The 24951-nt window shown below is 31.5% G+C and overlaps 1 protein-coding gene and 2 pseudogenes across 1 annotated transcript in view; all 3 read right to left on the bottom strand.

The window, feature by feature from the left end:
• Positions 1 to 732, bottom strand: part of LOC143053480 (MAM domain-containing glycosylphosphatidylinositol anchor protein 2-like) — a 39053-nt gene extending 38321 nt beyond the window's left edge. The window contains exon 1 of the mRNA XM_076226286.1: positions 684 to 732. The gene's annotated coding sequence lies outside the window, so the exon portion shown is untranslated. The remainder of the gene's footprint in view (positions 1 to 683) is intronic.
• Positions 733 to 8569: 7837 nt separating this feature from the next.
• On the bottom strand, positions 8570 to 17952 carry LOC143053744 (uncharacterized; annotated as a pseudogene).
• A 185-nt stretch (positions 17953 to 18137) lies between these two features.
• On the bottom strand, positions 18138 to 20028 carry LOC143053743 (uncharacterized; annotated as a pseudogene).
• Positions 20029 to 24951: the final 4923 nt, after the last annotated feature.

Below are 24951 nucleotides of genomic sequence, written 5' to 3'. Positions count from 1 at the left end.
TCTTGAGGATAGTTGTCTCATTGGCAATCATACCACATCTTCTTTTTTATATATACATTTAATTAAAATCAATCAATCAAATGAAATATTAGTAGATTTCACAGTTGGAATATATTTCCAATTTATTATGACAATGATATGGCGGTATCACAAATCAGAAAACAAATTTCAACTTAGAATTTAGAGAATCAGTGTTTCTTTCTTTTTTTTGGTGTACTGCGCCATCGCGAAAAATACTTTCGTATGTCATAGTGGTTTGTTTATAATTGAATAAAGGACTTGATCCTCCCAAACTGAACCAATTTAAATTTGTTTCTTGAAATTATATGACGATATTATAAATCAGTAATTAATCCAACCCAAGACAAATAGTAAAATGACAGCAATGTTTGTATCAATTTGTGTCTCATATGAATTTTACACGCACATTGGATACCTTTGTTGTGATTGTCAAAAGCCCTCGGCAAACAACATAAGCTAAAGATTATTTTTAAAAAATACTGCAATCTCCAAAAATACGGTTGCGTCTTATTTACTACGCTACATTGACGTTAAAAATGTTTTGCGAAGCAACGTCACCACTGTTTTGATGTTCGAAAATACTGTTGTATTACCTCAATTATTGAATTTAACAATTTCAAATCACAAGAACTTTGTATATAAAAATATATTTCAAAACTTACCACGAGCTGTAATGGAAGACCTGTAGATAGAAAGATTACTTTTAAAATGAATTGCCTACTGATATATCAAGATGTGCAACAACGATTTCTGACATATGTTGTTTTTCTTCCTTACTAAGCTGATTACGCAAATATTTTATGAATGTGTAACATCTTTTTCTCTGTTGTTTATACTGTTTCACTTAAGGATCGATTTTGTAATTTGTAATCAGCAAATTAAGAATGTCTCTTTCAAATAAAAAGGCAAAATATATCTACACGAAATAAAATATACAAAAGAACACCTATATGTAAATGAAAGTAGTACTATAAGTTTCAATGATTATTTCTGATAACATATTCACTGATATTTCTTTTTTATGAAATGGTTGAAATATCTTTTCAACATTTCAAAATGTTAAAAATAACATTTCGCAAGAATTTCGCTATTTATCTGTTAAAGAGGGACGAAAGATACCAGAGGGACAGTCAAAATCACATATCGAAAATTAACTTACAACGCCTGGATGCAAATTAAAGAAGACAGACAGACAAACAATAGAACACATGACCCAGCATAAAAAGGTTACCTCATCCCACATGGCTCATCAGTGGAGCACGAAACAGAATACGGCTGAAAAACGAGTATCATTGATAACAAAATTGTGCTGTCGAATCATCGATCTATTTAGTAAATGTTCCTGTGAAAATTACAAAAAGATAAAAACAAAATGAATCTATAGAAAAGAGTAGGCCCGTTTGTTTATTTAAACATATAATAGCACATTCTAGATAGATGCAGGTGATGTTTTACTAATTGTGTGGTCGATTTTTCTAAAGAGAGTGCGTATTAGAATATAATGATAAGTGTTGAAAATAAACGTGTAAGTGCGTACAAAGTTCATTCACCTTATCTCTTACAAATATTTTAAATAGTTTGTCCCGATCTTGATACAAGTTGTTATTCTCGAAATATATGATCTGTCTTTTATTATTAATTTCATGTGTTGTCCTTACATTTAGAAAGATTGTACTTCTCTGAATCTGTAATATGTTTTTCTTTGATCATTTAATGTGTCTTCCTTGCATTTATAATGGGTGTGCCTTTTAAATCTGAATCTGTGTTTCTTTGTTCATGTAGGATGTTGCCCTTACATTAATAAAGGTATGTCCATTCAGATGTAAATCCGACATTGTATGGATCTGTTGTATGGATGCTATCTGTTGTATGGATGCTGTTGTTTTTTTCATTTGGTCGGGTTGTTGTCTCTTTGACACATTCCCCATTTCAATTCTCAATTTTATCTGTTGAGTCGATCCCTTTTCAACGGATGTTTATAGTTTAGTTATATGTTGAGCTGTTACAAATAAATTATTACATTGATACAAGTGGAAAATCGGATTTAATCCAATCGAGATAATTTAACTATCGAGATTGGATAAATCCGATAATCCACGCGTTACTATGTAATAATCTCTTTCTCTAATGATTATTAAAAACAATCCAATTTGAATAATACAATTTTACTTCAAGGGCCTCATATTCCTGATTTCTACGTCATACATTAACGAATTGATGCGCAAACACTTCAGTTAGGCATTTAAGGAATACATGAGTATTAGTATAAATTAAAGAACATTTTTTTAAACATAGAACTTTAATAAGTTGAAACAAAAATTCATATATATGATTGTAGATAACGTTACAATCATATCTCTAGCTAGAACTATTTTTTGCGTTTAAAATAGATATAGGAAGATGTGGTGTGAGTGCCAATGAGACAACTCTCCATCCAAATAACAATTTAAAAAGTAAACCATTATAGGTTAAAGTACGGCCTTCAACACGGAGCCTTGGCTCACACCGAACAACAAGCTATAAAGGGCCCCAAAATAACTAGTGTAAAATCATTCAAACGGAAAAACCAACGGTCTAATCTATATAAACAAAACTAGAAACGAGAAATACGTATATATTACATAAAGTTAACAAACGATAACTACTGTACAACAGATTCCTGACTTAGGACAGGTGCAAACATTTGCAGCGGGATTAAACGTTTTAATGGATCCAAACCTTCTCCCTTTTTCTGAAACAATAGCATAACATCACAACATAGAAAAACATACAATAAAATATCAATTGGCAGACTTAACTCAATCAAAAAACGTATGATTACACAATGAACGAATAAGTTTGATCTGCGATATCTGAATACAAATGCACAGTTAATTAAATAATAGAGACAAACATTCATGACCAAAAAGCTAACAAACAAATTCAAACACAGGACATCACTGAGAAATATTTAACCAATCAATGTTCACTTTAGAAAAAAAAAGGTTTTTTATAACCTTGAAGTTTATACAAATGTTGTAAGAATAAGTGAAAAAATTAAGATATTACAAATAATCAAAGCTGGTGTACAAACAAGATCCATATAAATAAAAAATAACAAAAAAACATTATAAACAGTATCAACAGGTCGAATTAACAAGAAAATACGATTTGAGAGTACTCGCAGTTACTGACAGCTAGTTAAAAGCCAAAACCAATTAATAATAAAAAATCATGCATCAGAGACTAAAATCGACTAAAACACATCACAGGGATTTAGTATCTTAACGTCAATAATAGTCAAAGAAGACATGACTTGTGCAATGCCAAAAATAAATGTATCGACAGGTAGTAGTATAGTGAAGAGCGACTTCTATAGAAATAAAAGTTAACGTGTCTGTGTCTCTATACATCTCGCCTCAAAAGAGAATGAAATTTAGTTATGTTTTAATTTGCTAATGACAAAATCAATATTAGTGCCAATGTGAACTATATTCAGAGATCTAATTACAATATTGGTACGATAACCCTTACTTATAAGTTTGTTTAAAGGTTCGATGAGTTTACAAGGATCACATAGTGATTTCCTCGCTTTAAGAACAATATTATCATAAAATTTAGGATGTGAAATACCGTTTTTAATAAGTTTTCTACAGGTATAGCCAAATTTATTAATCAAATCTTTGTATCTATGAAAGAATTTAGTAAAAGTTTTAAGTAATTTATGGTATCGAAATCCCTGACACAACAATTTACCAGTGATGCATTGATAACGTTCGTTAAAATCTATGACATCAGAACACACACGGGCAAACCGAACGAGTTGCTATATATAAACACCGTATGATGGGGCCAAAGTCACATCGCCGTTTAAAAAAGGAAAATTAACAATAGGAAATGAAAAAACGTCTCTTTTGTCGTACATTTTAGTGTGAAGTTTCCCGTTTGAAATTGAAATGTCTAAATCTAGAAAAGGACAACTGCCGCTGTTCATGTTAGATTTAGTTAAAGTAAGTTCGTTACGGTAAATTTCTGAAGTATATTTAGAGAACTCTGGATTATTCAACGAAAAAATATCATCCAGATAACGGTAGGTATTTTTGAATGTATCAACCAAATGTAACAATGATGGGTCTTTACTGAGTTTGGTCATAAACTGAGATTCATAGCAATATAGAAATAAATCTGCTATTAAAGGGGCACAGTTGGTACCCATAGGAATTCCTACTACCTGACGATACATTTCATCGCCGAAACGTACATAAATGTTATCAAGTAGAAAGTTTAAAGCTTCAATCATATCCCCACATTTCCAGTAAGTGTAACTAGCATACTCTCCTTTTTCGTTACAGAAAAAGGCCTTAAACGAGTTACAGCAAATAAAATCACAATGAGATTTTTCGAAAGACCATTTTATCAAATACAAAAACTTTTTCTTGATAAAATTGTGTGGAAGTGTAGTGTACAGAGTAAAAAAATCATAACTGTCAACAGAATTGTTAGGACCATTGAAAGCATGTATTTTATCTAAAACCTCTAAAGAATTTTTAACACTCCAAAAATAATTAATACCATTATTTTCATAAGCTTTATTACAAAAGTTAATAACCAGTTCTTTGGTAGTAGTAAGGGAGGTGGTTAGAAGCACTGATAGATTAGTAGTAGAACACTTACTCGAAGCGGAGATGAAACGGAATTTAAATGGTTTTCGGTAACTAGTACATGGTAGGGACTTTCAATTGTTCGGAAGATGCTTTAAGCTGGGCCGTGGCAGTGGTATGCTTGTTAACGATTTGACTCTCTGTAGTGCGCACTGACCTGAATGTAGAGGAATTGATAATTTCGTTTTGAAGAACTTTCGTGTAGTATATGCGTCACACCACCACATTATTTGCTGCCTTGTCTGCCGGTACGAACACAAACCGCTCTGCGAGTACCTTGAGTTTGTTTTTTATTCTAGAAATGGGTATATCATGGTTCCTATTATTAATTTCAGAATTGTTTTCTAGATGAGATATTCGAATATCAACAGTATTCATAATTTTATTCAAATAACTGTCTAAAGATTTTTTATCGGATTTTTCACGTTTGCACCAATTTTTACAATAGGCAGACAGAGCGTCTTTAATGACCTGACGACACTGTTTCCGATCTATTGTAGATGGAGGACGGTATTTCGGTCCTTTCTTTAGAAAAGTTATGACTTCCCGGTCATCGACGATGTTGAGGTCTCCTGTGATAACATGACCATAGGGAACATATTTAAAACTAGATGTTTCGCAATCTCAAGTGGAAGGAACATTATTTTCTATATTGACGTCTGTTGTAATTGACGTATAATTGAAAATCAAATTTCTGCTCGGTTTTCTAAGTTTCAAAATCACATCGACACATGTTCAATGGCAGAATTGACAAATTCGAACTGAGTTTTAATCCTGGGAACTTTCACTCTCTATAACGTAACCACGACGATTGTTTGTTTGAAGCGATGGTGACAACGACGTTAAATTTAATATGTTAATGTTAAATGTTCCTCCATAGATTGGTCCTCTAAATAGACAACTAAGACACGATGGCGCGCCCGCTAAATTTCCTAAAAAAAACTTGATTTTCTGAGACCGCTGTTTTCTGTACATTTTGAAATTCGTTCTGCCCAACCAGGTTATTGTTAATTGTGACCGTTCTTGTAGTTTCTGACGATTGCATATTTTCACTTTTATCCGCCAAGATGGTCCTCGAAATTTCATGATGTTTCTTTGCGTTTAGCTTGGAATAGGTGGAAATACTCTGGATTTGTTTGTGTATAGATATCTGTTAGAAATGAAAAGATAATCATTCAAAGACAAGTATTGAAGGTTCTGCACTTGAAAAAAAATTAAGTCTTCAGGAATGGTCACAAACTGTCTTTTTTTTTTTGGTTTTAGAAGACAGTTTAGGGAGGGTCAAATCTCTGTTAGATTCATAAATAGGTTCAGCTAAATACATACAATTACTATCACTGAACTCATCAGTATGGCAAGGGTCTTTTGCTGGAGCCAGAGATGACATTTTCTGTTAAGTGTTAGTTTTGCTTACAATTATTTCTGGTTCAATGTTTTGAACACCGTCTTCTTAAATATCAAAACGATATCTGGCCTCTGAATCAAGTTTAATTTCCCAAATTTTCTTAAAATTATTCCTTTAATCCCGCCTACAAGCTTTACTCTAGCTCCGATATGCGGGTCATTGTTGATTTCTGAAGCCATATTAGCTTTTATTGTTGAAGCAGACGATTTCGCAAGTTTGTTATATGTTGCTATGCTGTTATTGGTAAATTCCGAGAAATCCGAACGGAAAAGTAGTCCCGGCAGGTTGTATCCTTTAGCTTAACCAATCATCTGCTGAGATCACCGGCAACCACACGTTGATTAATTTTTTTTTATACAACGAGTGCAGAAAGGTAAAAATTCACGAAGAATTAGAGAAACCATTTTCTACATTTGAAAATGCCTGTACCAAGTCAGGAATATGACAGTTCTTGTCCATTTCTTTTTTATGCGTTTTTCTATTTTATTTTGCCATGTGATTATGGACTTTCCGAATTGATTTTCCTCTAAGTTCAGTATTTTTGTGATTTTACTTTTTACACCATTGTCCAAGACCAATTAAGGGTTGGACACCTTGAAAAATGTTTAATCCTGTCATAGTATGTATATGCATGTCTCCAGTCAAGAATCTGTTATTTAGTTGTTGTTGTTTGTTGCTGTATCATTGTTATGTACATAAATACGGGCGGTAGTGTCTCGTTTTAATTGTTATACTTTTTGGAATAAATCCTGCTCATTGATGAAGATTCTGCTGCGACATATATTTTTAACTCCTATGTCATTTGCTCACTTGTTGAAAGTTGTCTCAATGGCAAAAATACAATTTTTAATTTGTATTTGTAGCAAAAGTTGTTGTTACATTATTTAATTATATTATGTTAAACATTTAATATATAAAACATTTTAGAGAAAATAAAAAATACATCTATGATACGGACAAGGTGGGAGAAATTGATTTGTGACACACTCTGCTTTCCTATGTTATTTTAATTGATTATGGAATTTCTACACGTTTTTATGATGCAATTGTTACGTCTATAATATTTTATTCCAACATTTTAATTACCGATTGATTTATTGTAATATTATGCTTAAGGATGTTCTCTTCTGAAGAGTAAAAAATTTCCCGAATTAAACTTTTTGAATGAATATGATATTCCTGTAGACAAATAAATTCTGAAGTGTTTAAAAAAAAAATTGTAGGTAGGTGCGCATTTAAGAAAACTACAGCCAATTGAAAGTTGACTATTTATGGAATACGGAAAAAGTGAAAAATCCAATAAAATCAGACAAAACATGTAATCAAGTAAACAACTTAGTTCCGGTGCTGTATCTTTTTAATACTATGCATTACATAAAATTAATATAAATAATACCTCATCTGAATACACATTAATTTTTTTTTGTCATTATAGTGAGAAAAAAAAATTCATAATTTATCACGAAAAATAGCCCAAATTCCAACTAATACCAAAAAAATACTAAACTTCCCGATTTAAACTTTTTTTTAAACTTAGCAAACATGTGGACCCACAAAACTATAACATTTTAAGCCAAAAAAAATGGGGGTAGGTGCGCATATAAAAATGTTTTATGCCATTTAACGATCCCTCACCCACAAGTATATTATGAAAAAAACAAAAAATCCCATTAAAACAGCAGATTTCTTGATTTTTTTCTTCAGTAATCAAGTTAAAACATCAATTTGTGTGTTTGATCTGCTAAATACATTGTTCTTTGGCATAAATAAAATACTAAAGAACACATGCCTTGCTATTTTAAAAGATTTTGGGGAAATTATCATAAAAATAACCCTTAATTCCAAAATTTTCTTTACAAAAGCTTACTTTTAGCATTAACATTTTTTCTGTGGTAATATACAATAGAACCAATATAAAATGAACATTGCAAGCCCTTGGAAATAGGTGCTTGGTGTGCATACAAGACAGTTTCATGTCGATTATCTCATAAAAAAAATGAAATTATGATATATGTTTTGCTAGCTAATGCTTATTTCTTTCGCAGTTTTTAAATATCCCTAGAATTTTAATGATTATAACGTAAGACCAGATATATAAATGATGAAGAAATGGCATATAAAAACAGTCTGAGGAATAACAATGGAAAAATGACAAAAATTAGAAAGCATGTGTTGATGACTTGGTAACAATATCCCATTCATATTTCAAAGTATTAAAAAACAGATTTCAGAAATTATCTCATTTCACAACTCATCCCTGTTGACCTGCTGTCCAACATTGAAAATTAGACATAAATAAATGTAGATTAACTTAAGGTGGTACCTAACACTGCAGGGAGATAACTCTGTAAAGTTAGCTTAACATTTTAATGACGTTGTGTTGTAAAAGGAATGTAAAGCTTCTCAATGATCAAAATTGGTGTTTGTCAAACTGCTAAATAACCAGTGTAATTTTTCTGACAAAACAGTTGGTTAAAGATTTTTGAACTTTTAATAGTTTGACAAAATTTTATGAAAATTAAACGAACCAAATTAATTTAAGTGAAAGTGTTGGGTACCACCTTAAAGTCAATAATTAATTAACTTTCAGTCAAGTGTTGTTTGATAAAGTTTGAAACAGCAGTTATAATTTTTGACGACTTTGTCACTCTTGGTCCCTGGTTACAACATTCGTCTGAAAATAGTTGTCTAATTCCTTCTTCCTGGCCTCTGGAAAATGCTAGCAGAAGTGAAGATTTGTTTAAATTTGAAGATGCAATTTTATGAGCAATTCCAATGCTTATTACTTTCTGGTCAATAAATTCCCTTAGTGATGGAAGGTTTAACTTAGTCAAAATAATTTTGTCATGAGAAAAATATGCTGTCTGTACAGTGAAAGTTGCAGTGGAAAATTTAGGATCAGCTATTCTAATATTTGTGAAGTCCAATAGTTTTTGAAGGTAAATCACATCTTCTAGTGCATCATGTGCATCATAACTGCAATTCATAAGAGTTTTTATCAAGTTAACTTGGCTTAAAGACTTGAGATCTGGATTGTTAATTTTAAAAAGCAGCCTGGTATCTACAAATCCTTCTACACATTTTTTCAATTCTTCAGTCTTTCCAACAGATTTAAGGGTATTAATTAAAATGTGACAATCAAAGGTCTTGATATTATGGCCTCGGAGGTAGATGTTATGACCTGCAGCTTTAAGAAATTCTAGAAAGCCATCTTATGCTGTAGAAATTGTTGAAGTTTCCACAACTTTTCCTTGGTGGAACATCCGTCCATTTCTCATAGTAAGACCTGTTACCTCACTGGCTTGACTGGAAATGGGTAATTTTGGTATTACGTAGGAAGTCCAGTGAGATTCTTCATTGACTGCTGCAATCTGTGTAATATGTGAGTCCCTTGCTATAAAAAAAAAACAATATTTTAATTTTAGTACATTACCAAGTGCAAGTGTTCAGAGAGAAAAGTGGTCCATGCAACTGCCCATCAGTCATTGTTTTTTTTTTTTTAAATAGATATAGTTTTATGGCAAATAAAATGGAAAATCTGCTCAAGTTGATCTATTTTAGAAATATATATCAAACATGCAGTTTTATACTAATTTGATAATTCTACCCATCTAAACTATGTTGGAAAAGCAAAAATTCATTCATTAAGTATATACCAGTCTTATATAACTTAAATGGATGTCTACGAGAAAACCATGCAAAATCAAAAAAAATATGAAAGGGGTTGTGGAATTTTCAGCTGATTTTGGGTTCCTAGTAAAGTATTAAGTACATCTAATAGTTCTATGGTTAAAAAATGACAATTTATCTCAAATTATGTGAATACAGGGCAATTCTTGTTGAGTACATAATTTGCTGGAAAATGTTGTTGAAAATGGACATTTTGGTTTTTTTTTTATTGAATAGTTCAAAGTATTATATGACAAAAAAATTTGTTTGGCCTTAAAATTCAGACTTTCTACTAAAATAAACTGTATTTTGGATCTTATTTCAACCTTTATTTTTGTTTTTATTTTTATTGACATAATTGTGTTTTTCTTAAATTTGAAATCAGCCTGTACTGAAAATATCCATAAAACCTCAAAAGTCACTCAAATTGAAAAAATATTTTGCTAAACGTTATGGTTCACTACAAACTAGTATTCCTTAACGGAATTTTGGTTGCAAATTGATATAAGCTTATTTGAATAAAAGATGAAAAACTGAAAAATATAGCTAAAATTATCTCCCTTTGTAAAACTCTTCACAATAAAAGGTAGATTTAGTGCCAATAACAGAAGGAGGGAAATCAACAAATGTGCAGAAGGATAGGAAATAATGATATTTTTGATGAGTACGGTGTAGTAAAAAACTTATTTTTATTGAAAGAGTGTAACATAGACATAGCAAACCATGTGGCAAAGATATTCCCACTGCCACTGGGATAAGTCTGATCCTGATCAGATAGTCTAGACATGACTCATGAGGCTAGACTATCACTATCATGTCTAGGTTTCAGACTCACATTTTAAAATGCATATGCTGCAAACATGGACAGGAGTTGTATTGCAGTAGACAAGAAGACAAAATGAGTTGATGCCATCCTTTCATGACCCTTCCAAATCTAGCAACGGAAATATCAAAGCAAAACTTTCAGTTTCAGTTGGTTCTCAGGGGTGTGGAAATGATATGCCCGACTCGCCCGACTCGTACATTTGAACACTCGGACAAGTAATTATTTTTTTTCTGGGTTGCCCGTGGACAAGTAAAAAATTATAAAAGACAAAGTTCAAATCCAAGAAAAATATAGAATAAATTCAAAATGTATACAGATGTTTAATTTGTGTAAAAGAAATCAATGGTCAGCGATTAACAAAATAGATAAAAATAAGTATGCAAACCAGAGTCGCTGTAACATTGCATTGGTTTTCTCCATTAACCCGGGATCGTTGATTAGGTTTTATCAATCATGAGTGGAAGTGTCATTTTATATGACTTTGTATCGAGATTCAGATTGATATTTAAAACAGCGGACAAAAAGAGTAATGAGTAGAGTAAAAAAATAAAAAAAGCAAACGCAAATGGAGGATAATGAATTCTAAAAAAGATATGAAAGTGAGAGTTTCTGACATCGTGACTATCGGATTGCACCTTGCAATCTAGGATGGAAATTTAGAAAATAAAATTATTTTTTTGTCTTTATATTTATAGATCAAAGGTCAACAATATTTGTTGTCAGAGTGGAAAATAGAAGGGATGCCTTAATTGCCCATTAAGACAATTATAAAAAAAACAAGTGTACACTTACAATGTCAGTTGAGAGAAACACAAAAAAAACCAATAGTTTATCCATTATTTAATTTTCATTTCTTCACTCACTTTCCTCTAAATTAGTATATCATTATATGTACCTGGCTACAATTCTTATTCAAAAACTGCTGCAAAAATGACTTTTACATGTCATTTCATTGGTTGTTTGCTGTAAGGTTTCTGTCCCATAGATGTTTCTTATATCTAAACCTACTTTCCTAAATACATTTAAACAAGTGGATTTCATTTGCTTGTGATGCAAAACAGTGCTAAGAATTATAAATTAGCCAGCAATGAAATACCAATATTTATTAGGATCATCAGGGCAAGTAATTTTTTTTTCGGACAAGTGACATTTACAGTTTTACTTGCCCGGGGACAAGTGCCCACAGCAAATATTTCCACACCCCTGGTTCTGGTAAGTTTGTTATTTATTATTTTTGTGGTTAGAAAAAGCAATTTGACACCATAAAAAGACCTATTGTAGAAACATCACATCTGATTCAAAACATAAATATCGAAAGAAGAGCATAGACCATTTCTCTTTGGGGGAAAAAAGGGAGGGGGGGGGGGGGTATTTACATAATTTTCTTGAAGCAAACACTGATTTAATTTTCATTGACATACATTTATAATGATTTGAAATTCTTCTGATACTAAAAGATTTATGTGTTTGCCTTCTAAATTTTAATAGAACAACTTTTTTCTCTCTCAGTCTCTCAAGAATCATGGAAAGAGAACTTGTACATGTCTTTACTTCTATCGTTAATAAAATAGAATCTGAATAGAATATGCTTACAAATGTATTCCAAATTAAAGGGCCCATAAGGGGCAACATGAGATTATAACATTACAGATTACTCAGATACAAAAAAATCAAAATAACAATACTGAAGAAATGAATTACTTGATGATGTGATTGATATCATAGCATTTATGACATTTACACAAATTAATTATCATATCTACAAAACTTTTTTTTTCAATGAACCAATGCATTATGTTAAGCCAACTTAATGTACAATGTACATGTAGATGTAACTCACTGTACTGATCATGCAAATGTACAAATATACAATATTTTATTTCTTATCAACAGGTTAATGTTGAAGATGGAAAAGCACAAACATAATGTTAAAATGAAAGCAGATATGATAGGAGATCACATAGGTAAATATATGATATAATTGATAAAAAAAAATGAATCAAACAAGTCATAACAAGAGACTACTAAATAGACAGCAAATAAGACCTGTGTTGTGGCATTATTTGTCAAATATAATCATATACAATGTATAGAAATTGGAAATTGACCAGTTACATTTATTATTGTAAAAACATGATAAATAATCAATAAATTAGATTAACCCTTCAATTTTAACAATCTGGTGAACAAAAAGTAAACGTAACACACAGAACATTCAAAGAATTTTTTTATGATCAATTAAGGGTCATATCAGTACAATTTACACAACAAAATGTTCATTACTCATCATTGGAATTGTTCTCTTTATAAGAATAAAACTAGAAAAAAATATGTTTTCTTGTCAGCTTGACTTTTTTTTATATATATAGGATACATGCATTTATGGTAAACCTGAAGACTACATTTGTATTTTTCATTTTTGAAAAAACACTTTTACCATTATTACAGCTATTTTCCTAATGCGTGTAGAGTAAAACTTTGATAGGTTTGCTTGCTCTGTTTGTATAAATATTGATTCAAGCTTTGTAATTAAGGTTGATATCTTCAAACAATAAATATAGGCATATTTGAACCTTTATGGAGTACTTTTAAATTTGATTAGACGTTATGTCAATTGCAATTGTACAATATACAAACAAACCATGCAAGCTAACCGAAGTCTTGGATTTACATGCCTTAGGAAATTAGCTGTAAAATTAATTATATATTTGTTTCCTATGCTTATTGTTTTACCAATTTCAAATGTTTTGGCTTGTTTTTAAATTGGTCTATATCAGCTATAGGGTCAAAAGGGTCCAAAGTTAAACTTGATTTCATAAAACAATTGAATAATTGGTGTTCTTTGATATTATGCAAAATTAAAAGGTGTATTGTACTTTTTTGGTTAAATACTTCTTATATGTTTAGATTTTTAATATTCGTTTTCAAATTGCAAAAAAGATCATGGGGGCAAAAAAACCTTTGTTAGTTTATTAAAATATTATTGAAGTTTTTTTTTCTATGCTAAATGTTATCATGCATTTAGCATGTTAAGATTTATAATTTGGGCTCAGTTTTCAAGTTGATTCAAATTGGGGTCCAAACTTTAACTTTGTTTAAATTCATTAAAAATTGCATACATGTATATGGGGTTCTTTGTTATGATAAATCTAATCATGTCTTTTACACTTTAGATTTTGGATATTGGCACAAGTCCAATTTCAAAATCATCAGTTCTTTTACCACATTTATTCTGTGTCAGAAACCTGTATGATGTGTCTAATAATTCATCACAATCCAAATTCTGAACTGTATCATGTGAATCAAGTTTGAATGTAGTGTCTATATAGTGCCCCCCTTCCAACCTGATGAAGGTGCAATCTCTGTATTTGTAATAGAATGTACCCTTGAGCTGTTTTATTCTCATTATTGAAGGTTGTACAGAAGCATTACATTCATTTCATTTGAACTTTTGTCTCATTTGCAATCAATACTCATCTCCCTATTTTTGTATTGTCATAACGTCATTAATACAAGATGAAATCTGCAAAATTAACTTCATTAAAACTAAGTTTGCTGCAGCTTGGAATAAGAAAAAAATCAAAGTTAGGTCCATTTTTAGCTAGTATACTTTATTTCTTATTCTATGTACTGGAATGTCAGAGTTGTGATAATCGAAACACATTTTACACTAAGACAAAGTTAATAAGTAATTTCTTTTTAGGAAATTTCAATCATTTAATGTATAACAATTGTTTTCTTATTATTTTTTACAGACATTTGGTGATCCAAAAATAACTGGAGTTCATGAAAGAAGATTGATTGCTGAGACACATTTTTGTTGATAAACATGTTTATGATGAAGAAAAACTTAGATAATATTACTGATACTTGAATAAGGCTCTGATCTGTCTTTGATTTTTCCTGTTGATGTTAAAAAATTGCAAGCTCAAATAAAAATAAATTGAAATGAAACTCATATGCTTTGAAAAAAAGGAAAAAACGGCAATGTGAATCTCGCTGAAGTCTTGCAAACCACCAAGTCAACACACAGTTGCAACACAAATCGGAAGAGAGAGATATTTGCTAGGAAATAGAATGTTCTCACTGTCTCACCACCAGCAAGGCTTTCTCATCAGCGAATAAGAAGTCTCAAATTACTTCTGTATTAAAAGGTCATCAGTATTGAAGACAATCAAGAAGATTACGAATGTACTTGGCCATTTGATAAACATAATAATATTTTCATTTGTCAGAAATTGTTTATTAGATTGACAAACTAGTTTTATTGATTGAATTATTAGTAAATTACCTTTCATAGTTCATGTAGTTACATGTATGTAAATTCTTATAAGATAGTATGGAAACAATTTAATACTTCCCTAAAATCCATACCTAATGCAACAATTTTTATGTATGTTTATAATAATCTTATTCTTGCATGTAAGCACCATTTAGTGTTATTGTATCATCTTCATTGATTGTTAAATATAATACTAATGCTATAAAAAATAACAACATTTATGATCATTTATACAGATTGAGATATTTAAAAATGTATCACTATCAATGCTAAAAGAGAATTTATAAATTTAGACCTTTTTTAGGAGAATTTTAGAAAGTACTACAACAAAAGCAAACCAAGAGTATATGCTCAAATGCACTATTAACTCTCTCTCCAGATAACCAAATAGAGATATGTTTATATTTTATTAAATTGATGAAGTGTATGTTAGTTTAAATTAATATGTACATGCAATTTTAAGGTTTTAAAAATCAGCATTTTTATTGGATTATCTCCCTTTGTACAATAGAAATTCAGATTTTATCCACACTGTCTCAGGTACTCATGATCAAAATGACTTATATGGTAACCAGCATGCAAGTAAAAGGTTGCAACGTGTCTTAATTTTGTTTACCTGTCAGACACAACTTCTGTATGTCAATACTTAAGATTTTTAAATATGATGAACTTGACATTGAATTTCATATCATTTTTCAGTAACCAGAATACAACTTTAGTAATTAGCCAGCTGCAATTACCAAAAATGGGATTACTAGGATGAAATGAATGGATTTTACTCTTTAACGTAATAGGGACAAGTGTACTAAAGGAATTTGGAATAAAAAAAAATACCAAAAAGAAATTGTCTTTGGCAGCTCCCCCCTTTTTTAAGCCTTATGCTTACTGTTGTTTGTGACACAAAAATCCATTTCACTTTGAATTTTCTATTTGATTTACCTATATTGCATGTTACAATCTTTATAATTCAAGTATTTATTTTTGAATGCTTGGTTTCATTAAAATATGAGACTTTCCTCAATTTATTGCGAAAATACAAAAAAAGGGGGGAGGCTATCTAAATGATCAATAAAATCTATAAAATTAATTTGCAACCGAAATCCCTTCAAAATATTGTGAACCAAAGAAAATGCAAAGCTTTTCTGAAATTTAAGGTAAATTAAAGCGACTTTTGGGCTGTAGTGTCTGTTTTAGTGTGATTAGATGAAAAGGCCATATTTTTTTATCATTTTATGTTTCTTGCCACACCCTTATTTTCTATATATATCATTATGTTTAATAAAATTATGTGATTTATACTTCATACACATCCTATCTGTGCTATTAAAGTATTTAAACACTCAGAAGTATTATAGTATTTATTTCTATTTGAGAAATTTATAAAATCTATGCATTTCAGTAAATGCATCTATAAATAAACTCGAAAATACCCTAAATCCCTATCGTTGCCATGGTTACCAGCAGTGTAAGGGCTTCAAACTTGCATGACTTTCATATGAGGTCAACCTGAACATGTCAGCAAAGTTTCATACAAAATCAAACAACTTTGCATGGAGCACCATCTCCATGGTTTTCTCATAGATGCCCATTTAAGCATCAGTTTATCTAGCTTATTGTTGAAGGTCACATGTTTGCCTTTTATTGATTATATTAACTTCATTTGAACCATGGTGGATAAATAAACGTCATTGTCAATTATACCAAACCTCTTCATTTTTTTATATTCCAATGAATGTTGATGTTGCTAAGTCTTTATAATAATGTTCTATGTTGTTTCTTGTATACTAGTATTTGTCTGTTTGTCTTTTTCATTTTTTAGCCATGTCATTGTCAGCTTCTTTTCAATTTATGAGTTTGACTGTCCTTTTGTATATCTTTTATCCTTTTTTTTTGCACTAGTGCAAACAGAGCTTCTATCTTACATGTAAACAACATAATCAGTGACAAAAATACATATTTTTAAAAAGTTTGAGATTCTTTGCCATCATAGGTCAAAGTGTTATATTGCAAGAATATTTATATTGTACTTGGAATTGTAATTATTATTTGAGCTTGTGTAATATGAAATTAAACTCTATATTCACCAGTATTCCTGCAATAACCTTGACCTATGTCATTAAAACAAATTATATACCTAAACTAGTGGTTTCCAAGTCAAAGCAAATAACTTTTGCAGTATTTGGAATATTGCAGTGAACTTCTGGTGGAACAAGTGCTGAAGGAATTTCAACAATGTCTTGGTGGTCATCCGTCCATTTCACAGCTGTAACCTGTGCCCTCACACATCTATTAACTGCATTTCTCTTCACCCTTCAATAATAACATTTTCATTTAAAGTCATTCTAGCCTTTGCTAAAAACAATAAATAATGTCAAATGATTTAGGTTTATTTTGACACTAATGTCACTGTAGTTGCAAAATTAATTTCTAAAACATTTGTTGCATTTGAAAGGTTGATAGAATTTGTAATGCTTTTTTATTCTTTCCATGATCCTCAAATTTCTATATTCAGGTAATGAGAAACAATCTAGTACCATTTCCTCTTATATTTATGACATGACCACCCGTACAAAATTATAAGGAGTATAACGCCTGGAAATAAAGCGTAAACCAGACCTACATGTATGAGCAGGAAAATTAAATTTGTAGTCCTTACAGGCGTAGTAATAAGTGGTCAATTTACCAGTCATTGTGAATCCACTGAAATACATATAAATCTCCCTCTTTTTTTTTTAAATGCAGTTGAAATAATTATTTACTTTCTGTTTCGTAGCTGGATCCTTCTGATTTTTTCTTTCCTAGTAATGCTTATTGCTCTCCTTTTCCTTGCTTGAAGGTCTCTAAGTATTGCAAGTCTTTTTGTATGAACACCTGGAGATAAGCCGATGTTGTTGTTGACCTGAAAAATATATTTATTCTATATATTTATATTCAAAAATTTGACAATACTCATGTGTAAGTGAAGTACTGTGAGCATCACTATCAAAGATGTAATTTTTTTTATTGCAGATATCTTTTTATTCAATTGATTTTATTGTTAAGTATTTACTTGTGTATCCACACATTTAAGACCACTTCATGTCAATAACATGATGTTTGCAGTGGACATTGCTTAAAATTGTATGCTTATATTATATGCATACAATATTTAATTTTTAGTGACGACCTCTCCAACCTGTCTTTGTTTCCAATGTAAAAAGCAAAGCATGAAACAACTTAATATGCTGACTATGCAGTATGGGCTTTGCTCATTGTTGAAGGCCGTACGGTGACCTATAGTTGTTAATGTCTGTGTCATTTTGGTCTTTTGTGGATAGTAATGTAATGAGATTTTGGCGCTTTTGATGCAACACTCTTGTTGAAACTCTCGTTTCCCTGGGTACTACCTAGCTTTGACAACTTTTGGCTCTGTTTCTTATATACTTTCATTAGGTCCGTCAAATCAGTCTGAAGAGGTATATCCTTTAAAGGCTTTCCAAAAGGCAAAGACAAATATTTTTTTGAAGCATTTTCTTTGTGGGAACACCATGATTTGTCACAAAATGAGTGGTCACCAAAAGGATGTCTTCCTACCGCCTCCAATCCATTCTCTACTCCTTTAGGGTTATATTGGTTTTGGCACAGCATGTAGTTAAGGCAGTTAATCAAGTATTTGATTACTTTGGTGTAAGTTTCTTATGTTTTGCTTTAAGCTGGTAAAGTGCGTTTGCTATATTCTTTTTAACATGATTCTTGTCAGACATTTTTTTTTATGTTGGGATCAACAGATTTTCTTAATCTTGCTATCGTAGTAGCATCATCATCAGCTATGATTGTACCAACATTACTCCCTTTGCTTTTGATACTTTGGACCATTTCTACCACCATGTCCTGCTACATTGCCTTTGCACTTCCATCCCAGTTCATTCTGCAGTCATGTGTCTTTGCCTGTACTCCTTTTCTGGTTGCTTCATCACACATTTTACAATACTTGCTGCAGACACTGAAGCCTACAACTTTTCCTGTTTCTGTACCAATCATGGAACTGTGACCTGTAATTCAAAATATCAAATTGATTGTACAGCAATAAAATAATTCAGGTTTGATTTAAATTGTGTGCAGTGAAATTAAACTTTTTGTAAAAGGGGGAGGGGGAGGGGGTGCTGACTTGGGGGAGGGGCCACTCCAGTCATGCTTCAGTGATTCCCTGTATACTTAACCAAATTTTTCTTAAGAAAGGGGGGCCTTGACCCTCAGCCCCCCCCCCTTTGGATCTGCCTATAAACACAACTATCATAAGACACTTAATAGAGGGATTAGATGTAATATATGTAATATATTGAACTAGGAAGAAGTCTGAGTGTCAATATAATCTTTAAAGTCCATACATAATGTACTGAATTAGTGAAAGCCCGGAATTTTCATATTACATATGTAAATAATGTATTAGGGAAAAAGTGTTCAATGCGCGCCATATGTTCGTTCTGTGTGTTTTAAAAAAAAAATTGCAAGAATTATAACATATAAAAAATTGATGTGGTATGATTGCCAATGAGACAACTCTCTACAAGAGACCAAAATGACACAGAAATATCCAGTGAATAACATGTAATTTTCTTTTTGTCTGCTGGAGCGCTTCCTCTGTGGTTATTACATGTGTGACGTCATGATATGTTTGAAAAAAGAAGATGTGGTATGATTGCCAATGAGACAACTATCCACAAAAGACCAAAATGACACAGACATTAACAACTATAGGTCACCGTACAGCCTTCAACAATGACCAAAGCCCATACCGCATAGAATGTTGTTTTTTAATTGACCACCTCTATACATATAAATTGATACATAGCGTCAATAAACATAAAGTTGAAACAAAGCTTAGGATATATGTATATAAAATAACCTCTGAAAATTGTAATCGTAATATCCAATGAAAACAATAGAATGCTATACCATATATATTATTGGATATTGTGAAAATATTAATTTTGTTGGTTTTCCATTTCCAAATTTTCGTCTGTAGCTTATTTTCTTTGAAAAAAGAAAACCTTAGTAACTTGAGAATTTTCACATTATACATACCTGAAAGACTGTCATATGACCTTCCACATCCTCTTTTTTGCCATGCACCATCAACACTCACAGTCAACTCATCACTATCAAATTTCCTGGAAAAAATATCTGTATACTGTAATAATGACATTTTCAGATATTTTTAGCTGAAAATATAGAAGAAAAGGTTCTTTTGCAGTTAGTCTCAACAACCAGCTTAAATAGTTTGATATAGACTGATTGGGGCATGAAAATTACATAATTAAATTCTTTTAACTTATCATTCCAGATGGCATAAATATTTACAACAGTAATAATGGAACACAGATATCATTAAATGCTGAACTACTTTGAATACGAGTTGTTCCCCTTAGTCCCATATCTAGTGTGGTCTAACCAATTTGCTTCACCAAACATCAGCATTACAAGACTATTTCTAAAATGCTACAATTTCAAATTATGTTTACTTTTGGAACCTTTTTATTTTATTTATATAAAATGTGGTAAATGTGGAACTTACTGTTTAGTGATATCTATTTCTTCAGATAAACATTCAGCTATAGTAGTCTCTGCTACTGTTTCAATGGCACTTCCAGATTCCTTTTGTCTTGCACTAAGTAAGGTATTACTAACAGGTGGGATATTTAGAGCAGTTAAAAAGGAACAGGGGTGTGGAAATATTTGCTGTGGGCACTTGTCCCCGGGCAAGTAAAACTGTAAATTTCACTTGTCCGAAAAAAAAATTACTTGCCCTGATGATCCTAATAAATATTGGTATTTCATTGCTGGCTAATTTATAATTCTTAGCACTGTTTTGCATCACAAGCAAATGAAATCCATTTGTTTAAATGTATTTAGGAAAGTAGGTTTAGATATAAGAAACATCTATGGGACAGAAACCTTACAGCAAACAACCAATGAAATGACATGTAAAGGTCATTTTTGCAGCAGGTTTTGAATAAGAATTGTAGCCAGGTACATATAATGATATACTAATTTAGAGGAAAGTGAGTGAAGAAATGAAAATTAAATAATGGATAAACTATTGTTTTTTTTTGTGTTTCTCTCAACTGACATTGTAAGTGTACACTTGTTTTTTTTTTATAATTGTCTTAATGGGCAATTAAGGCATCCCTTCTATTTTCCACTCTGACAACAAATATTGTTGACCTTTGATCTATAAATATAAAGACAAAAAAATAATTTTATTTTCTAAATTTCCATCCTAGATTGCAAGGTGCAATCCGATAGTCACGATGTCAGAAACTCTCACTTTCATATCTTTTTTAGAATTCATTATCCTCCATTTGCGTTTGCTTTTTTTATTTTTTTACTCTACTCATTACTCTTTTTGTCCGCTGTTTTAAATATCAATCTGAATCTCGATACAAAGTCATATAAAATGACACTTCCACTCATGATTGATAAAACCTAATCAACGATCCCGGGTTAATGGAGAAAACCAATGCAATGTTACAGCGACTCTGGTTTGCATACTTATTTTTATCTATTTTGTTAATCGCTGACCATTGATTTCTTTTACACAAATTAAACATCTGTATACATTTTGAATTTATTCTATATTTTTCTTGGATTTGAACTTTGTCTTTTATAATTTTTTACTTGTCCACGGGCAACCCAGAAAAAAAATAATTACTTGTCCGAGTGTTCAAATGTACGAGTCGGGCGAGTCGGGCATATCATTTCCACACCCCTGAGGAATTAACTTGTCTACCACCAATTCCAGTATGCACCATTGCTGAAAGTACACATAAAATGTTTAATAATTACAAACTATTCAATATGAATGAATACTGAGATGAACAATATATAAAATTAGTCATAAACTAAAATCAAACCAAAAAGACCAAAAATACATATATATTTTATCTATACAAGAAACTTATAACTATAAACTTCATATTCTTATCTAATAAAGAAGACAATCAATTTATCTTATATATAGATAGTTGGCTTTAGAAAAAATACAACATAATTTCCAAAAAAAACTGTTGATCATCACAACTTTGCAAAAGTCAGCACAGATCTAAACCTTTGATAATGTTGTTATTTATAAAAATCTGACAAGAATTGTACATGTGATAGCACATACCTGTAGCTAATTTTGTGTTGGCATCCAATATTTTGTCATGTCTATTTCCAGTGTGAACATTGTTCATGTGCTGACATCTTATATTATTACATTGTATTTAAAAAAGAATAGAATAAAATTATCAGTTAAAACATTTTGACATATTGTTTGCAATTGATCAGTGCATAATTATTTGGTACAGTCTATAAACTGTGATAATAACATTTTTTAAAGAAAATGAAGAAATTCAGTGGATTTATGTGTAAAATTCAACTTATGTTTTTTACAGGGATAATCTAGTACGTGAAAGCTGTAGTCCTCATGCAGATTTGGTGTTCTCAAAATAAAACCTTGCTAAATTTATAATAAGTGCATTGTAGATTTTTTGTATGTTGGTAAACAAAAATGTGTCAAAGTTGTGTGTACTGGGTAAAAATAGGTGTACAATTAACAGTTCTCCAAAGTTGAAGATAGTTCCTTGACCTACAATGGTTTACTTTTATATACTGTAAATTTAGAATTATTGTGTGCATTTATTATTGTGATTTTATCCTTTACAGCTTATTCCCTACTGCTTGTAGAGTAAAAGTTTGGTTGGATTCCTTTCTTTGTTTGTATAAATGTTTATTTCAAGCCTTGTAATTAAGAATGACATCTTCATATAGGTATGTAAACCTGCATATGATATTTAAATTCAATTGAATTTTATCCAGTTATAACTATGCAAACAAAGCAAGAAAACTCCAAAGTGTTGCTCTACATGCATTAGGAAATTAGCTGTAAGACTTTAATGCGTTTTTAATATTTGCGACATGAGAAAGAAAACCTGTTTAGTTCATATAAAATATTTCAAAATGCGAGTTTAAATTATTGAGATTAAAACCCAGTTGCATTTTTTCAATAACCAAAACATCGCAATAATTTCTGATTTAATGGTATTATTATACTTGAATGGAGAGTTTACTAATTGGCATAAAAACCACATCTTCCTATATTTTATTATTCAAATAAACAACAACTAAAATAAATCTTAAATTCTGGCTGTAACATTTCTACCTAGATGAATCTATTTTTACTATGGTTGGTGGATGCTCAGTAAGGAGCTTTTAATTTTGTATTGTTAAACATGATATAAACTTATTATAAAAATATGGTAATTGTCATTTGAGGGGGATAGCAACTTTATCAAGATTACATGTTTTAAGCCCAAGATTTCAGGATCAGCCTATTCAGGACCCCTTCTAACCCCTTTTCAGAACTGATACTCCTGAAAATATTTTTGTATACTGTAAACAGTATGTCTCGTAAAAGCAGACATACAGACTTCTTAACTAGTATATATTTGTTTAGGGGCCAGCTGAAGGACGCCTCCGGGTGCGGGAATTTCTTGCCTCATTGAAGACCTGTTGGTTGTTGTTTTTTTGTTTTTTTCTTTGGTCGGGTTGTTGTCTCTTTGACACATTCCCCATTTCCATTCTCAATTTTATTCTATAAACCTGACGGTGTTGTACAATCAAACTGCCAAAATCAATCAAAATTCTATTACAAGTACAATAACATTCCAGTCTGTGCTGCTCAATAGTAGAGGGGGGAATGACGGAAATGAATTAAGTCCCAGAGGCGGATTTAGAGGGGGGGGCCTTTTTGGGGAAAAAAAGGTTGCTTATATAGGGAATTACTGAAGCATGACTGGAGCGGGCCCCCTCTTAGCGCAGTCAGTGGCCCCACTTATGAAATTTCTAGATCCGCCAGGGAGTCCAAAGATGAAAAAAATTGGCAATGATTGGGCAGCACTACCCCTAAGAAATGTGCGCTTCAACCTTAACTATATTAATTGCAGACCAACAGATTGGAATCAAGAAAGAAAACGATAGGTGTGGGACAGGTTCATTTATAAAACATGAAACCATACACCATTTCGTGCCTATGATAGAATATTAGTAAAAAAAAAATACTAACCTGATCTTTGTCCTCATACCAGTTTCAATTTCAAAATAAACAAAGCACATAAACCTTTTACAATGTGTCTTCTTAAGCATGTTATAGGTTAGGAGATTGGGGTATGAAATACTCAAATAGATAATTAACAGTCTGAATGAGGGCTGAAGATTATTTGAAATAAATACGAACTTTTGGTGTACGTTTTGTAGTGTTTACCTTTATAATAGCTGACAATCCATATGTGAGAATGTCAGATGCGTAGGCCAATTGCAGAGGTAGTCCACATTTCTTACAGCCCGACAGACCCTCTGCGAGTACACCAAGCTCTACAATACGCCTTCCTGAATTCCATGACTTGACGTTTGAAGGGACATTCGGTTGACTGTCAAGAGACGAATAACAATGGTCGTGCAATTGCAAGACAGAGGGGTCTAGGTCGACATTATTTATCCTTTCTAACAATCCCCCAGATACTTTCTTTAACCTTTCTTTCTATTGTCTTGTTTTGAATCCTCCTTTTAATTTGCGTCCCATCTTATGTTATCGTCTGCTGCCTCATGAGTTATGTCCCGTTGAATGTTGTTTACATTGGCGACCCGTGCATCCGGGAAAGTGAGTGTTTCGTTCAACATTTTAAAATAATTTCTATTTAAGTTTTGAACATGTATTTTCCCAAAAAACATAAAAAGACAACATTTAAGTGTATTTAACAGTTTTTATTTATTTTCGGCGAACTATGAATTTTGTCATCAATTTTGCGACATTTTGATAAGATAAGAGTTGTAGTACCTCAGGGTCATTGGTGGTGCTCCACATTGGAGGCAGATCCGGAAGACGAGAGAGCCTCGTTTCGGATCTGCCGGCAGTCGATAACTAGAGCCAGAATAACCTACAAGTGCTGATCTAGCCGACCCAGAGAATATCAGAGATAACCGTCGTAGTTGTACTTGCAAGTAACCACGGTAAGTTTAGAGAAACTTACATTGGCGCTGCGAGCATTCGTTTTCGAACAAATTCACTCGGGGAGTCGAATTCTACATC

This window comes from Mytilus galloprovincialis, chromosome 12 (assembly GCF_965363235.1).
Source record: "Mytilus galloprovincialis chromosome 12, xbMytGall1.hap1.1, whole genome shotgun sequence".
NCBI classification, from domain to species: Eukaryota; Metazoa; Mollusca; class Bivalvia; order Mytilida; family Mytilidae; genus Mytilus; species Mytilus galloprovincialis.
Note: the sequence above shows the minus strand (reverse complement) of the source record. Positions and strands in the feature narration are given on the sequence as shown.